Source organism: Argiope bruennichi, chromosome 1 (genome assembly GCF_947563725.1).
Source record: "Argiope bruennichi chromosome 1, qqArgBrue1.1, whole genome shotgun sequence".
NCBI classification, from domain to species: domain Eukaryota; kingdom Metazoa; phylum Arthropoda; class Arachnida; order Araneae; family Araneidae; genus Argiope; species Argiope bruennichi.
The window spans coordinates 21,206,048-21,224,156 of NC_079151.1; positions in this window are offsets into that span (position 1 = coordinate 21,206,048).

Consider the following 18,109-nt stretch of genomic DNA (forward strand, 5'->3'; position numbering starts at 1 on the left):
TCAATGTTTTGGAGAGAGGAGCATTGCAGTAAAATGGCACTATGTTTCTCATTAACAAAGCTGACAACAGCAGGAGTAGATTTGAAACATAGCTATTCGGAGAGCATTTTCCCCATACATGTTTGCCTCCGTCTATGCATTTGCACGATTGAACCAACAGCTATGTGGGAGGGAATGATTTCTAGTTTACCAGTCAGATGCACATTAGACAAATATGGTTACAGTTCACTTTCGATACAATGGAAGTTTAAACAAGTGCACGAGTTGTGAAATTGTAATTTAATGTGCTACATTCTAAAATATAACGGCTATTAAAGGATAATAAGTTGTACTTTTACTAAGTTAATTACGCTCAAAAAACCTTGAGTTAAAGTTAGAGTTACATATTATGAATGCTGTTTTTTAACAACAGGATTACTTTCTTCATGAAAAACATTCTACAATAAAAAAAAAAAATTGAAACGAAATAATGTTCTGAGCTCCATTTCAGCCTCTCAAATAAATTAAAAAGGGTTGTTCGAAATCCAAGCAAAAATGTACAGAAGAAATGTTTTTTTAAACTACTCATGCAGGAATTTAAAAAAAAAGACAATGGTTTTCGCATTTAAATTTGAGTACTTGAAAAGATTTAAAAGAAGAAAAGATCTTGTTCAAAACTAAATAGTAAGGAATTGTCAGCAAAAAATTTCATAAGATAGATAACATTTGTTAATGAAACAAAAAGTGTTTTATTTTTATAAAAACTGATACCAGTAATTCCTTGCATCTTTACTCGATAAAGGTTTTTGAAGAAATTCAGTTTTTGAGTTGAATCTTTAAGTTTGAAAAAATCAAGACTATTTGTCAAATTTTTTTCCTTTCACAGTGCATTTTCTTTAAAGGAATCATAATGTGAGCTATTTGGTTAAATAATAAATTCAACAATAAATTTTAACAAGGATTGAAAAAAAGAAATTCAGTAAGGAGCAATCTGGATTTTTCCCCATTTTAAATTTATTAAGGGAACTCTTGATTAATGATGAAAAGAACTTGAAAGTTACTAGCCCATAAAGAATTTTTATAAAAAATAAATTTTTCATTTTTACCAGTCATCTCAACAATGTATTGCATTCATTATTCATTTTACCATAAAAATACGCATGACAATTACAACAAATATCTGTTAATTATAAGTAAAGTTTAAAATTTAGTAAAGAATTAACGGGATAAAAAAATATAAATACAGATTTTTTAAAACGATCTTTTATCTATGATGATTTTTTTTAAAAAGCAATGATCGTATAACACAGAATGTTCCACAGAAATATAATTAAATAAACAGAAAATATATAGAAAAATTAAAATTTTATGTTTTCTACATCTTATGAAATCATCATTTCTAAAGTTTAGGTTGGAATATATATTTAAATATAATCTGGTTTTACAGCCTAATTGTTTGATCTAGAACAACTAAATTTTCCTCAGTAGTACTTCGGAATGTAGGGTTATGTTTATTGGGGCAACTGTTTTGCAGTTTTAGTTCGAATTTTAATTAATTGAAAATTAATTTTAATCAAAATTAATTTTTTTTCATGAAGACTTACCCCAATTTAAAGTTATTCTTATAATGTTTACAAATTATTTGTCATACTTGTTTTCGATATATATATATATATATATATATATATATATATATATATATATATATATATATATATATATCGAAAAAATAAAATTGTTTTAACTTTATATATAATTTTAATTTTATTTATAATATTCTAACCATTTATTTGTTAAGATACAAAATGTAAAATTAAAAATTAAAGCTTTATAGTATTCAAGAGCTTCCATTCAGTAATGGAATCTCTGAATGGTCTTCTTAACTCATAGATAAAAGTTTTCTAGAATACTTCGTTCGAGGTTCCTAGAAAATAAAGTCTGCGAAAGAGAAATTCACGAATAGAACAAATTTGAAAGCATATTATTAAAACATGAAAATATGTCACACTAATAACGTTATATAATATGCAACAATAAAATGTTTTCCTGGTACGATTTTGTATTTGACACAAAGGAACTAATTTCAAGCAAATACTAATGCAATGTACTTCCATTTCGAGTTAATGAAATGATTTATTATAAATGTGTTTAAAATAATTTTTCATTCTGAAAATTATTTTCATCCTGTTATGTTATTTTTACATTAAATTTTGGGTACAAATTGAAATTCCGTTTTACCAGCATTTAAGTCAATAAAAACAGTTGCAATCGTATTTTTATTTCGTCCAAAAGATATTTTTTATTATTATACAAATCAGATTATTGTTTCCTGAAATAAATATGCATACGGCTTCCATCGATTTTAAAGTGCTAATACGCCATTACTTTAGCTCTTAAATCAATTGAATGTTTTTAATTGCATGTTTCAGGGCATAAGAAGTTTTTTTTTAACTAATTATGACTATAAGACCTGGCATAAGAATAAAAATAAAAATTTCATTATTTGTAGCTGCACATTTATCAGAAAATTTAATTAATTTTTCCAACTAAACTTTATATTACTATCTCTAGCAGTTGTGTGTGTACTAGCAGGCGCAGATGTGTGTGCGTGTGTATATACAACAAATGGGAAAGAAATAAATCATCCGTTTTTTACTTCCAAAAATGTGAGTGTATTGTTAATAAAACTTGCATGTGCAACCAGATCAAACTGATAGTTTCAAGGTCAATGATATATCTTGTAGCAAGTAGGAATAAATGGTAATAAGAGGTTAGAGAGATAATGAGCTTTCCACATTCATTGGTATATATTTGGCTTTACGGTACTTACTCTTTGGCGCATTTATACGACGACCTGAGCGCAAAGGATTACACAAAAATTTCATATTGATCATTTCAAAGCTATATAAAATGCACAGGGAGATCTAATATGTTTTTCTAGTATTTATTTTTCGATGAAAATTTTTCAAATCATACGCTTTTTTTTTCATTTTAAAATAATTTGCATTTCGTTGACCAGAAACTAATAATAAGGCAAAGTTTGATCAAAAATTAAAAGATTCTTTAAAGTATGGACCACTTAATTATTTCCAATACAGCGAAAATCGATATTTCGATAAAACTTTTCGATAAAAGCGTGAGCAGTCGATTAAAAAAGGATGAAGAGGTGGCATTAAAAAGGCATTCAATTTTCTTTCTGTTTTCTTTCTTTCATTTTTTTGTTTGATTGTTTTGGTTTTTTTTTTCTTCAGATACCGAGCAATAAGTGAGATGAAATGGTTTCCAAGGCCAGAAATTAGTTATGCTGTCTTGAATTTTTCATTATTTTGAAATCTATAACGGCTATACCTATTGATTTCAAATGATTTAAATAAAGGTTCTTTAAAATTTTATTAATTAGAAAGCCACATATTGATTTTAATTATAATATATCGATTTAATATAAGCTGAAAACCGTAAAATTTAACTGATAATGTCTGATATCTAGTTTTAGCAAAGTTTTTAAGACACACGTAGTTAAATCAGAAATTCATTTCATGACTTTACTTAGTCAATTTTATAATTTTAAAGTTTTCTAAATGTTCAAAAATAATTTCTAATAGCTTTCAACAAAATCTTCTTTACAAACACATAGTTAAAGGAATTTCGAGTTGATTCGGTGCACATGAAATATTTTGTGTATCTAATGCCGTACACTGAAATATTTAATTTAATCCTAATTTTTAGCTTAATTTAATCCATATTAACTTCATTCTAAAATGTTCTCTTATTTCCTGATCCAATTCCACCTTTTTTATTTAATTAATTCAACTCGAGTTTTAACATTGCTGAAGTCGACAAGTTCCTGTACTCTGCGTGAAGAGATAAAAAATTGTCTAGCAAGGCGAATTCTTTTTAAAAGATACCGAGATTTCCCTACCTAAATCGACACATGTAAAGAAATCACTTCATTTAATCCCATTACTGAACAAATATTATTTAATAATTAATTAATTATTAATTTAGTAATCATATATTAAGTAATTAACTTAGTAACATTTAATTAAATAGTAATAGTAATAGTAGTTTATTTAATACAATTAATTAGTAATTAATTTAGTAACACTTTAAAATATAACTCTATACATTGAGAAAAGAACAAACCCTGTCTCGTACAATTGATTAAAACTTGATAATTCTTTTTAATCTTATAATAAATTAACAGTCCTTTTATCTAAAAATGTTTTCTAAAGTTTTAGTTTTATAGTTTTACGAAATTATTTTATAAAATAATGTGATTGTGGCCGTCTCTTACGAAATTCCCTTTTTCTTCGGTTGAACAAAAACATTGCGATTAACAACAGAAAAACCGAAGAGATAAAAATATTTGTGACAGAAAAAGCATAGAATTTCAATATACCAAAATCGGTAACGGCATTTAATCGGTTAGAGAATCACATTTAATTCCAGAAGGAAAAAAAACGATTCGAGTTTAATAGGATGAACCTATTATACAAAATAACAATGGTAAAAATAAATATTTACTGAAGCATGAATGCTTTAAATGCGTAATTTCGCCTATTTTGACGTAATCTTGCCTCTTTTTAGATTCATTAAATGGCCCTTAATGAATTATTATTTATGTTTCTTATAATCCTTGTGTGTTTTTATCTTAATGTAATGATTTTCTTCCTAGAGCAAGAATTATTTTGTTTCATACAGTTAACAATTTGTTTGCGAGTGTTTTCAATTACTGATTATTTGAAATTGGTAACTTTTATACGCCTTAAATGTTTTAACTTAGTTGTATGATTGTTGATAAGATTTCCAAAGCAGAAAATCGGTAATCGATTTTTCATGTACTTCCCTATGCTCCAGAATTTTCCAATTTTTGTGCTCTTATGTCTTAATGGTGGTGATAAACTATTTAAATATTTTGAAAATTTAACTTCATGTTAATTAATTTTTTTCAATAAAGTGTTGTTACTGTATGATTGGTTCCAACTACAGAGAATTTGAAAACAAAACCAGAATTTGAAAAGTTGAATTATAAAAAAAGCATTAAGATACAAGAAATTAATTAAAGTAAAATAAAAATATAATTTTTAATATAATAATGAAAGTATATTTCAAAAAAAAAGAATCATTTCTTTTTTGCAAACAACATAACACAATGTTTTTCTTTGCTTCGATTAAAGGTATGCTTATGAACTTTTGCTTGCATTACGTTACTTACGTTGAAGAAAATACTGGATGAACTCATAGGTTGAAAATGTTATTTTAATAAAAACTAACAAATGTTTTCATTTGATTATACACCGTATCTACAAGAAATTGTTAAAATTTGCTTCTTTCTCAGACGGGAAAAAAAATAATTAGTTGAACGAAAAATGATATTATATACATAACGAAAGTAAAGATAACAAAATTATTAAAGTTGTTTTCCTGCACCCAATTTAGGCATGCTTTGAAACTCGATATAATAACGAAATTATTTGTATCATAAGGATTCACCCGGATAAGGGTTTATTAAGGCATAATTTACTTTGTGATAATTAGATTATTTAGTTCAATTTGTTTTATAGAAATTGGCATATGTGCACTCTAAATTTAAGGATAAACTAAGCTGCATTTAAATTTATCTAACGATGCTAAGTGAATTAAATATAAATTTTCGTAAACTCTGAATTGTTCGAAAGGGGCGAGGTGCATTTATTATATTCAAACTAGCAAAACAGTCTTTGTAATTCTTTAAAAATATGTGTTACGAGGAATTATAGGTTTCTCCAGAATTAATTTAAAGAGATTAAATATTTATTTAAATTTGTTCAAGATTTCTATCTGATTTTAATTTGGCTTCCGAAAGTCAATATTCTTTTCATTATCATTAATTATCGTATTGTTATAGATAATAATTGCACACAATTTCTGAATAATTAATTCTTCATATATAATTGCTACATTATATCTTAAATAAAATTGTAATCTAACAAATATCTCATAATTCATAGGTTTGGAAAATTGTAATTATTTAAATCAGATGACTTTTTCCCCAGCTTTCAGAGTATTGATTAAGTTTTGTAAATCGGTAATGGCTATGGTGGAATAATTTCAAGTAGTTTATGCATTATCATAAACTTTTATAAAAGGCATCTCGTACATATTATACAGAAATGTAAAATCATGCCCTTTCATTTTTAAATAAAAGAAAGCGCACAATTTTAGGCATTTGAGAAATACAATGAAAATGCTTTTAACGAAATACAAGTGCCTTTAAAATCATTGAAGCACATCTATATACTGCTTATCAAAATCAAAATGCCACGAAATCAAATTTAAACTTTTAATATTAATGCAGAATCTTGTAAGAAGTTTAATGAAACAATTTTTGAAAATAATTTTTGAATATTCAAAAAAGGAATTTATTCGGTTATTAAATAAAACCATAAGATTTGGAAAGAAACAAATCAGATAATCTTTAAAAATATAATGCTAATATGTAATAATTAATATTACATAGTTTAATTATATCTCACAAGCACACAGGTAAACAACATATCACATATATTTTTGTACAAATCTGCGTGTTTTCACTGTGTTTGAATTATTAATATAATAAGATACGTTTCCTAGTAAGATGTATTTTCACAAAAATATTTAGTGGTCTTTTTTATGTAAAAGTGGCAGAGCGAAATTCAAAATATTATTTATAATAATCAATGAAAAATTCGAGTATCGAATGTAACCTGTAGACTGCCGTAGGTATTCGTCATATGTAATTAACTTAGCCAGGAAAGATTAAACAGACTTGTGATATATATAGTGTATTATTAAAAACATAAAATAAATTACATTATGGGATAAATAAACAACAAAAAATCATAAAATAATATATTGTAAGATATTCTTTAGATAACATACAGCTCCTATTCATATCAAAATGTATTTATCTGCAAAAATTTCTATGATAGACGATAAAAATACAGACATAATTGATCGGCGTATGTGCGCATAAAATGTACATGCATTTATAAATTAATTACGCAGATTAACTTTTATTTCTTAGAAAGCTGAAAATCAAATTAATGAAATGCTATGTAATAATAAATGAGTAAGAAAACACTTTATTTGATAAGCGCAAACAGAACGAAATGTTTCAATGATACTATTAAAACAATCGGGGTTAAAAATTATTTTATATATGATTACGGGGTGAAAATAAAGTTTACATTGCTGCCTAAATTTTATGTAAATCGCAGAGAAAATTCACATTGTAAATACAAAATTCCTTTATTTTTATTATGAATTACATAAATATGAAATTAACCATTAGCTGTAAAAGTTGTACCATTTCAGCATTCCTTCAAAGGCTGTGAGCATATTGTTACGGTTGCTTCCGCTGGAATTCTTTTACCGATTTGTTGGTCGATGAAATAAACTGACTTTCAGTAACAAAAGACAGTGACTTTTATTTAACATGAAAACACAGACGACACGTACACAGCCGAGACGAATACAGGAAACACACAGCAGCATACTACAGCAAACAGTACCCACAAGTAGTCATCGGTAGTAATAACAACCACAGCACACAAAGCGGCCAGACAGAATTCAGCAGAAGGAGAGAATCTACGTGGCTTCACTCTACGGTCTCTCCAAATGTCTGCGATTCTCCACTGTCTCCTCGCTTTAGCTGTGTCCAACTTTCGACTCACTACTACATGGCTCGCTACTCCTCGCAGGACTCGATACTGCTTCCACAATAAACACCGGGATTCTTCACAAAGCTCAGTTCAGCAATCGCTTGAACTCCTCACAACGCTTGTTCTTCCCTGGACTATTCCACCGTTGTTTCGTTATCCTTCCGACGACTCGATATTTGACTACAACTCACGTCTACGTCTGACTGCAGCTTGAGACTACCGCCCATTTATCAGGCGTATCTCTGTTCCTATTGGCTGAATTACTAAATTCTGAATTATTAAAATTACTTACTAAAGTTTTCAGTAATATTAATTTTGTAGCCAAAGTCGTCGCCAGATGGTCGCCAAGCGCTTTAATCACTGACGTGGCACCCAATCAGCCTCCAACAGAGCTGATCATAAAACTATTTTTCCTATTTAATAAAGAAAGAAAGTAAAACTATTTAATAAAGAAAGAGAGAAGGAACTAGAGAAAATGAATATTTAAGAAATCTCGGTGATGTTGCACGATTTTGAACTCGAAAATAAAATTATTTGCTTGCAACTCTGTGCTTAATATTAAGCTTTCCTATAAATTAACATATGCCCATTTCTCTTAATAGATCTACTAAATTAAAGAAATCTTAGAGCATCGAGTCTCTTCCTCTTTCTTTTCAGACAAGGCAACCTTACGAAAGAAACAACATTGAACTTAATAATACTATAAAAATATTTTTACTTTTGTCAGAATATTAAAACATAAATATCAAGAATATATGAAAATATTTCTACTTTTGTCAACTGAATTAAATAATTTATATGTAAGTACAAAAATTTTCTGATTAATTCAAGAATCTATATAAATATTTTATAAAAGAAAGCAAAAAAAATTTGATGATGCAAATTTGAAACCAAGAGTTATGAATTTATTATGCCTAACTTTCAGCTGCAATTGTTTTTATCTTATATGGAAATAGCGCAAAGACTCAGAATGAAGAACAGAATATTATATGACTTACTACCAAGCAGAGTTTTGTAATGCTGATGAAAAAATATATTGCTTCACAATAAACATAATTTTTAAAACTTTCAGTTTCTTTATTTTTCTCCGATTGGAAAAAAGCATTCAGTGAATTTTACATGGAATCGATTTGGAAAAGATAGAAATCTATTTCCTTTTAAAATTTCCAATTATGAGTATTTTTCATTCATATCTTTCGAATAATCTCAATTTCACTTAAAACTTCATCATGAATTCTTTGTGTCGAAATTAAATATGTACCCAAAAATAATTCTTCTACAATAACAAAGGAAGGCCATTTTTATACTAAAATTTCTAATACCTCGGCATTTAGAAAGCGAAACTTTTAATATCGTTGTTTTTGCATCATAAATAATCAAAGCATTCGTAATCCTCCAACTATTTCTAGAAACTGCATCGTTTTCGACACAAAAAATCTCTACAAAAGAATGGAATTCTACTCATGGGCGATTTTTAAAATAATTACTCATTTAATATTTTAAATTTCTTCTCTTAAAAGGAGCCAATACGAACCTTAATACCGTTTTTGTAGCAGTAATGACAGACAAACTTTCTGCACCTGTAATTATAAAATTATAAAATATTTAAAGATAAATATTTCTTTCATATTGGCTAATTGGAAATTCTTATAAAGCAATAATGTGATGAATAGAATAACGTGATTTCCCTTCGTTTTTTTTTTTCTTCTTATAAATGCATCAGCACTGAACGGAAAATGAAAGGAAATAAAGGAGGTTCTGAGTTTAATAACTATTTTTAGTACTTTTAGTTTATTGTTAAGTAAACAATAATTCCTTTACTAGCATACATTATTTTTTTTCTAACTATTGCAATTAATGTTATAATGTAAATGCTTTGAATAATTAGTTAGATTTTAGCTTGTAAAGCAAAAATAAGATTATCGCAGAATAAAAATGGTAATTATAATTTTAAACATTATAATTATCACAGTTTTTCTTTCTTTAATAACTATTGTACTTATTTTTAAAATTTTTGTATTTTAGCAGGTGAATAAACTCTTCCATTCTAAATGGCATCATTACTGAAATTATAAGCAATCTTTTGAAAAAACTAATATTCAAGCTGATGTTACATAAAATATAAACAATTCAAAATAATTTTCCCAAGCAGCCTAGTGCCACACAAGCACTTTAAGACCATTTGTCATCGAGCATGAAAGTTAATTTGATTATTAAAATTGCATTTCAACAATGCAAATGTATTTTTTTATTTCCCTTTGAAGATCGAAATGAATGAATGAAAGTTATGATTATCAATATTTATGTTGAAATTACAAGATACGGTTCTATTGAATTTAGATACACCAAGTGTGGTAAAGAACTCATTGTAAAAATCTAATAAATATATTTTATAAGAACATGCTACCGAAACTTTAGGTAAGCTTTTATTTTTTAAAACGAAAGTGGAATTCAATTAAAATAAGCATGTTGTAAATAACTGGTTCAAATATCTGCAATATTTCGTTTTAAATATATTTTTATTGTTAATCAGTTCGGCAAGTGGAGATGATATAAAATATTTCAATTCATCATTCATACTTAAAAGCGCCATTTTTCTTCAAAACATAATGCTCCTGAATGTTTGCTCTTGTAATTATTTATAATTCAAGAAAAAATATATCCACATATTTTTTTCTGCGGAATTCATTTTTTTATCAGTTGAGAGTTACTTAAGCTGCCTCTTCAAAGCTTAAAGAAGCAATGCCTTTAAGATGCTATAGACTTGTTTTTTTAACTAAACAGGATATCGTAAAAAGATCGCTTTTTTGCATAGTTTGTTTGTACTAACCAAATTAATGATGAATGATTTATTCAACCCCATTATTGAGAATGTTTTGAGACTCCACACAATGAGGTATTGCATTCATTATGTGGTTCACATTTTATCCCCAAGCATTTTCCAGTTTTATAAAAAAAAATGTTAATAATTAAAAATATTAGGTCTGCATTCTCAATTCTCATATCGAAATAGATCGAGACAATTTTATTTTTCAAGTAAATTTTTTTTTAAATTTAAAATATGAAACGCATAGTTTTTTGTTCGTATTTCCAATTACTTTTCATCTACAATTCTAAATAATATTTCAAACATTAATAAAAATTGTACTATCAAAATTTATAAATAATTATGTGTTGATTTATATACAATTCTATATGTACAATATAATTCTGATCTTATTATAATTAATGGAATTTTTCCTATTAATATGTCCCTATTACCTAATCTTCAGCTTTGTTATATAAATTTCATCAAAATCCATCATTAAGGAATAGATAAATAGTAAAGTATATAAATTTATGGTATAGTAAAATCTTTATACAACTGATATATTATCTGTTTTACGTAAAATCGATGTTTTAAAGGATTGATAGCTTCGAAATTTTGTTAAATAAAATTATTATTCAAACCCTGAACAGTTATTTCTAACACAGTGAATTTCCAGATTTTAAAAAAATTAATAATTTTTAAAAAAAAAGATATATTATTTTCTTTAATTCATACAATTTTCGAAGCAGTATTTTTCAATTTTACTCTTTTAATTAAAAATAGATATCCCAATCGATTTATTCGGTAGTCTTGGTACTAATGCAACGATAAGTTTTTTCTAGAGTCTGTAGAGTAATTAATGAATCATTTAATTATATTTTTTATCTGAGGTCTACTACAAACGAAAAATTTTGTAATTTTCATACTAATTTACCATTATAATACAGCAGCGAATTTTCTAAACACTGATACAAATGTAGGAAACTTGCTCGTGAATTGCCGAGGGATCAATAAGCTATGCTTGGCTTGTAGACAAAATAAAATCTTGTTCTTCTATTTTATATACTATATTCGCTTGAATCTGCTAGTCCAATATAGGATTAAGTTTGTTTTTCTTTCCATATTCTTAAAGATACTATTTGATTTATTTTGTTATTTTTATGTAGGCATTATGTTCTATTTTCCCTTCCCAGCCAAGGAAATTGAAAAAGGATACATTTTCTTAGAAATTGGACAAATGGTATGCTCCTATTGCTGGGAGGGATTCGAGTTATCTCTCAGAGAAGTTATTTTAATATTATTTTTTGGCCAAAAGCTTCGGGTTCAGGTAAAATTTTCGTTGTGAGCAGTGACTTTTATATAAAAAATGGTTAGTGCAGAAGTTTTACTCCATAAAAATTCTTCAAAGTGCGTTTTGACCATCGAATATATGAAAGAAATTCATCGGAGTTTTAAGTAATAGTTGCTAACTCTATTTAATAAATGATTGCTTTTCAGAAGACATTTTTATTAACAGATTCTTGGAAAGAATTTTGAAATATACATGAATTTCTTGATGCCTTTTGTTTTGTATATTTCAATTTTCGTTATATTAAAACAAATGTATTGAAACAAGTGTTCATGAATATGTTGCCTCGAGCAGACAACCTTCAACAAAAAGCATACATCAGTCTCGTTAAACCCAAATTCAATGCAAGGATGCTGAAATTTCAAATTTAAAAAAGAGGAATTTTTGAAGGTATGTCGTTATTATGTTTTTAATTTGTTTATTATATTACATTATATTACTTAATATTTACATTTCAATTGCTATTATTTTCTCCACTGTATCTGCCTTTCTTGATTTCATCTTATTTCTTACATCATTTCCAAATTTTGATCTGGCTTCACATCCTTATCGTGAATTTTTGATAAGAGTTGATTGAATCGCTGACTCTAAATCTCTTAAGAGAAATCGTTAGATTCACGCACAAATAAAAACATAAGATTACTTTTAAAGATATTGTTACAACTGTCTTTTTACATGAACACAACTATTACAATACATTTCTCGAGCTGGTAACCCAGTTTACTAAATGAATAGACAGATAAAAATTGCTTGCATGCCATCATTGCCAATATGTGCTTCCGGAAGAAGTTTCAATACATTTCGAATTGCAAAAAATTATAAGTGCTCCACAATGTTTCAAAATAAGCTTCAAAGCCACATGATATTTGGAGTTCATAACAGTAGGTCATGGAAATTAGATTTATATCACGTAATAAAAAAGCTTGAAATAATGTTTCCAAAAAAATGAATGCTTTAATATCATCAAGACCTACTACCATTAAAATCTAATATTTTCCAACAAAGCATAACCATTTAGCCATTATGTGGTTTAGACATTTGTGATTATGTCTGTTTTGCAATATATTTTTATTACAATTTCATAGCTTTTTCTTTAATTAGAAATATACTCTTGGATATATATGTTAGTTTTTTTATGGAAACATTATTTCAAGCTCTTTTATTATATGATATAAATCTATATATCGTTTTTTTAGGGGGGGGAATATTATTTCGAGCTTTTTTATTACGTGATACAAATCTAATTCCTTGACCTCCTGTTGTGCACTTTAAAGATCATGAGGCTTTGAAGCTAACTAGATGTAAATATTTAAATTAATGGTTTACTTTATATGAAATTTATCGCATTCCTTTTACTATTCTTACAAGTAAATTCTTTGTGGTGAAAAAATTGTTTAAATATGCTGTGATGCACAAATAACACGTTGTCGTCATAAAATTCATAGATTTATAATTTGATCGTCGTTTTGTTTGAATCTCACTTAAATTCAAAATAGCTTTAAGAGAGGTTAGCTTGTTTATTGGTGGTAGTAATTATTTCTTTTGTAATGTATAAGGCCAGAATAATTGGATATGTTGAAAAAAACTCCTCTGAGAATTTTGATAATACTTTTATATCCCTGTTGCTAAAATAAAGTATTTATTTAGAAGATAAATAATAATTCGGTGAAATTGAGAAAAAAATGAAATTGAAAATCATACCCTTTCCCTCCTCAGTCGAGCTATAATAATTCATTATCAATGATAAGTGATTTCAAAATCTTTAAATCACTTTATGCGGTGGTGCAACTTGGAGGGAGCTAAATTTAATAAAAATAACTAATAAGTAATTGCTCACGTTATTAAAATAGTGAATTGTCGTCAAAAACATACAAGTGTGAAAATTTTTATAATCTTTTTCTATCTAATAAATGGATAAAAATTATCAATTACAAAATACCATCGTTACAGGTAGGCAGAAGTTGTAAAAGAATATTAGTAGCGGATCAATAGCATTTGTATCTGTGCGCTACTATTTGGATCTTCTTTTGGTATCTTTGAAAAGACATATTCGGAATTTGGATGAACGAAACAAAATTTTCAGCACTTTATTTCAGTCTTTTCTTTCGTGTTGTTTGCTATTCTTATTTGTTTCACTATTTACTTATCCCGTGTTGGACAAGATGTCGAGCTTGAAATAGCTTATCTTGATATATGAAGATGCATACTGACCACATTCATCAGAATCAATCTATATCACCACCTAAATAAAAAAAATTCGAAAAAATCTGAAACACATTCGAATTTTTCCTTACAAAATAAAATATTTTCTACTTTTTTTTAAGTTGAAGAATGCTGAAAAGATGACATTTATTCCCTTCAGAAAATAAAATATTGCGTATAGATTTCTTTGTTTAATTGAAGATTTTACTGTTTCTTAATTTTTTTTAGAGTTGTTTCTGAATTCATTTAATTTTGTATATTTCCTTAGATTTTTTGTCCGGCAGCTTATTTTAACCCTCAGCAATACAAATTTCTCATTGTTATGCTAGGAATCGAGTAGATATTGTCAGCTTAGCTAAATGTATACATTTCTTTCAATACAGTAAGCGAATTTTTCGCCACAACATCTTTCATAATCTCAATAGATTTAATCGTACACTTGTATGATTAAAATAGGGTTTTAATTATCATTAATTAATAATCAAAAATATACAATGAAAACCTATGCAAGTATTTTTTTCTAAAAATCAAATAATTGCATTAATTTCTATAGCTCATTGTATTTCTATTTTTTTATTTTTTTTTATTTGACATTTAAAGCACATGTCAACAAAAAGAGCAATGAGTGAACTTTTACTTTTTAAAGACTATTTTTTATTTAATTTTTAAACAGAAAAACTTTTTTTGTCGTAACACGATTTCATTAAAAATGATTTTTTTATTTTTTATTTTAGGTATTATTGAAAGACTTTTAATCAAATTTCAAATAAAACAACCAATAAGAAAAAATTTACATTTATCCCAATATATTTTTCGAATTTATAATTTAAGAAATAATTTATAAATTCGAATAATTTATTTTAATGTTCGAATTTAAAATTTAAGAAATTCGAATTAAAAAATAATTTTTTTAAATATCTTTCTACTTTTCAAAAATGACTGTTTTTACTTGGAATGCAAGCTTTCCCGAAATGTTTGCAGATTTGAGGGACTATTTTATACAAACAGTGTAACAAATTCAAGGATAAATCTTTTGCATCATCATGCATATAAAAAAATTAAATAATTGAACAATTTTATCATATACATTCCATGATCAAAAGATTTAAAAGCCTTAGCTTAGATTAAAAAAAATCAATAGCAATTCAACCAAATATCGAGAAAAGAGCATTTAAAGTGCCCTTTGAGAATATATTTCATTTTCATCATATATAAGAGTTTAAATAACTTTTGAAATATTAAAGGTACATTTCTAAAATGTAGATAGAAGAGTAGAAACAACGATATAAGCTACTTTACTAATAAAGAGTGATAAGCAATAGCTTCTACTAGTATATCAATACTTTGAACCTTTTTAGATATAATGCCTTTTAAATAAAATATTGAAAAAAGAATCTCCATAGTAAAATTTTGTACTACTCAATAAATAAAGTATTTACAGCAGATTTGTAAATCCGGTTTACAATGAAGTATTTTCTGTAGATATGTAATTCACCTTTTCGTAAAAATGGAGAAATGCCTGAAAAAATTAGAATAATTTAAATTTTATTTTGTTGCAACATTAAAAAATGTACTATTTCTTTATATAAAATAAAGCAAAAAGAAGTAGATATAAAATACAAGTACCGAATGTCAAATTTTAGATAATAATAATTAAAGATTTCATTGAAGAAAAAGAAACATTGAATAAAGTCTCTGAGAGGGAGGACAAATAATAAATAATTTGTAAAATTAGAAATAAATCAATCAGACACATCTAAAAGATGACAAAGACAACGCAGATTAGGCAGCTGTCTAGAATTGCTAGGCTGACAGAAAGCAGCTAGTACGTCTATTATAAAACTTTATTTTCCTAATTGCTAATTAAAAAAAGTGTGTAACCTTACTATTATTAGTATTATTCTAAAATCTTATAACTCAAATTCCATGAATTATAAGAAATTAGAACAGTATTATCACTTAATCAGATATAATAATTCAGATTTTTGTATATTTTAATTCAGATAATAATTCGATAATAATATATAATAATTCGGATGTTTGTATATCAGTTTATTTATTAGAAATTTTATAAATAGCGAATATTTGCTTCAATAAAATTGTATACAAATGGGGATCCTAGACAGCACAAACATGGATCGCATAGGGCTGTAATAGAAAAATAAAAAAATTATTTAATTATACTTAGAAATAAGAACAAAAAAAAATTAATACTTTTGACAAAGTTAGTAAAATAAAAGAAGATTAATCTAAAATAAATCATTAATATCGTAAAAATATTTTGAAATGTGAAACAAAATTTACTCTTCATCAAAATAAGACCCTCTTAATACTCGACTCATTATATGCTTAGGGCAGCAAGCTACTAATATCCGCCATTTCAATGATTATGACGATCACGTAAAATTCATTCAATACTTACGATGATCACGTAAAATTCATACAAGGATTACGATTATCACGCAAATTTCATTTCAATGACTATGATGATCAAGTAAAAGTCAGAAATATTACAATAAGGTTGAATCCGAAGATTATTTGATTAATGTGTGCATTTTTATAGAAAACTTTAAGCCAAATTATTTGTACAAATTCGTGCTTTCATGTAATCTGTTTTTTGTTTCTCTTCAGAGAAATTTATTAGTTTCTACTTTTCTATTCTGTAATAATTTTTTGCTAAAGACAAATATTCTTTCACCGTTTATTGATAAGTATGAATTACGCATTTTATCTAACCCAGAAGTTTTGAGAGACCAAAAATAATATATAAAAAGTACAGAGTAAATAACTGCCTGTATAAATCTATTGCTAGTTTCATTATAAAATGTAGAAGAAAAAGTTCCCTTTTCTTTTATATATGTTAATTCTGACATACCTGAATACACATTCAACAGATTATCTGAATTTTCTACTTTTCCAAAATATAATCCGTATATTATTCAATAAAATTACCAAGAATTTTTTAATATAATATCTAAGAAATCATTTTTTATTATTTAGAATTAGTTGAAGTATTTCGTACATTGATTTTTTGTAATGCAACTCTATTCAGCAACATTTATTAAACAGCACGCTTAACTCTTTTCATCACCTATTTCTTCTTTTATGAATTGCCTGTAATGCTAAGAATATTTTCCTTAATAAATGGAAACCAGTGCATATTAACTCTTTCACATAAGCCGGAAGAAAAAAAATTCTTGGATTTCTTTTTTAAATCTTCTGTCAAGAAAATTAAAGAACTTCCTTGGAAGTAATTCTACCTGACAACAGAAAATCGAATTACTTTTACTCTTAAAATATATATGTTTCTTACCTTTTTTCCCCCTATTTTTCATAAAGCATAATACTCGTTTGCATTTTCTTTAACGATGCATTTCACATGTAATATTGAAATGTTATACCAAACGCTCTAAGCTAAACTCATTATTTACTTGCAGCGTTTTAGCATATCCAGCTTTTGACATTGATTTTTTAGGGAATCCCAGAACGTGCTAAAATATTTATGTTTATCACACACTCGCATGTAGTTTATTAACTGCCCGAAGTCACGCGGGAGCGAAAAGCGCAAAGAGTCAAAAGCGCACATCATTTATTATACTCAAACAGTGTCAACGCGTGGAACTAAATAACGGCTTTTTTATTTTCCTCTAAAACTGGATGTGTTTCTTGACATGAGAGCAACATATTTATAGAGCTTGAATTCTCTAGGCACAAATATTCCTATTGTTTATTATGCTGTGCTTGCAATGATTTGAGATCTACAAATATTTATTCGCACTATCTATTTTAAATAGATGTTATAATAATAGATGTTATAATTTACCATTTACCATTGTCATTTAATTAAAGTGTTTTAAATGACATATTTATTTTTATAACATTTCGAAATCAAACAGAATTTTTCGTATGAAAATTATCATAAAAATATTATTCTACTGAAAAAATTCAATTAAGATTTTTAATAAATATGAAAAAATTGTCTAGCAGTTGATAGCAAATTATTCTATATGGACAAATAGTTCATATCAATAGTGATGACCAAATCTACAGATACATGCATCTTATCTTCACTTTCTTAATCGCAAGCTA